Source organism: Scyliorhinus torazame, chromosome 19 (assembly GCF_047496885.1).
Source record: "Scyliorhinus torazame isolate Kashiwa2021f chromosome 19, sScyTor2.1, whole genome shotgun sequence".
Classification (NCBI taxonomy): Eukaryota; Metazoa; Chordata; class Chondrichthyes; order Carcharhiniformes; family Scyliorhinidae; genus Scyliorhinus; species Scyliorhinus torazame.
The window spans coordinates 102,070,120-102,071,633 of NC_092725.1; the positions used below are offsets into that span (position 1 = coordinate 102,070,120).

At 48.2% G+C, this 1,514-nt stretch overlaps 1 non-coding gene across 1 annotated transcript; it reads right to left on the reverse strand.

Annotated features, from left to right (window-relative positions):
• Positions 1–972: 972 nt before the first annotated feature.
• On the reverse strand, positions 973–1,044 carry trnac-gca (transfer RNA cysteine (anticodon GCA)). Its single transcript has one exon. It is a non-coding gene; the product is annotated as a tRNA-Cys (tRNA).
• Between the last annotated feature and the right edge of the window lie 470 nt (positions 1,045–1,514).

The window sequence follows — 1,514 nt, forward strand, 5'->3', positions numbered from 1 at the left end:
GTAAATCTAGCAAACGGAAGAACAAAGAACATCTTGAAGACATTGCAGGATATGAGGAAAAGATAGCTGTCCTACAGCTCGTAGGGTAGGATTTGTACTTCCTGTAGGTAGTGGTACCATTTACACACTTGTTTCAACATGAGGCTGCTCCGCTGTAGGAAATGAAATCACCTGGTGTCAGCATGAGAAGGTCGGACTACACCACCTTCAACAGTGGAATAAACATCCAGGCCTGGATTTCGATGAAATTCCCGTGTAGGACTCTTCACCTGTAGAAGCTCAATAGTTTGGGCCTCTGATTCCTCTTTACTGAAAGACAACTTGACCAATGACATGCGTCAAGAATTGCTGGCTGACAGCAGTAAGTTACCCAGAGAGAAAGAGATCATGAACTCCAAGTTGGGTCAAGCTAATAGAGGACATTCAGAGATTTTAAATTTGTACAAATGTAAGCTACACCTCAAACTTGAATCTTACCAGCAAGTCAAATACATTCAAATCCAGCTCCGTCTCCAAAATCTTGGCTTCCGGGAGCTGCAGCGGGAGACATTGTGGAGCGTCCGTGAGGCGGAGAGTAACATGGATAGCAGGTATAGAGAGGTGGTAACACCACAGGCTAAGACATAGACCTAGACATAGAATTTACAGTGCAGAAGGAGGCCATTCGGCCCATCCCGTCTGCGCCGGCCCTTGGAAAGAGCACCCCACTTAAGCCCACACCTCTACCCCCGTAACCCCACCTAACCTTTTTGGACACTAAGGGCAATTTATCATGGCCAATCCACCTAAACTGTACATCTTTGGACTGTGGGAGGATACCAGAGCATTTGGAGGAAACCCACGCAGACACGAGGAGAACGTGCAGACTCCGCACAGACAGGGACCCAAGCCGGGAATTGAACCTGGGACCCTGGAGCCGTGAAGCAACTGTGCTAATCACTGTGCTATCGTGATACCCCAAAATTCATTTCAAGGGGGCACCTGGATTTGAACCAAGGACTTCTTGATTTGCAGTCAAATGCTCTACCACTGAGCTACACCCCCAACTCTTGAGCTATGCCCCAACTCCATTGGCAGGAAGGGAATGGATGACCACCAGGCAGAGAAAGAGGATTAGGCAGCCAGTGCACGAGTCTTCTATGGCCATTCCCCAACAAAACGGATTTGCTGTTTTGGATACTGTTGGAGGGTATGGCCCCTCAGTGGGAAGCAGCCACAGCCAAATTTGTTGCTCCATGGTTGGCTCTGCTGCACAGGGGAGGAGTAAAAAGTGTTGGAATATAATGCAGGGGATTCAATTGTAAGGGGAACAGATAGGCATTTCTGTGGCCGCAAACGAGACTCCAGGATGGTATGTTGCTTCCCTGGTGCTAGAGTCAAGGATGTCTCAGAGCATCTACAGGTCATTCTGGAGGAGGAGGCTGGACAGCCAGTGGCCATGGTACACATTGGTACAAACGACATAGGTTAAAAAAAGGGATGAGGTCCTAAAAACAGAATATAGGGAGTTATGA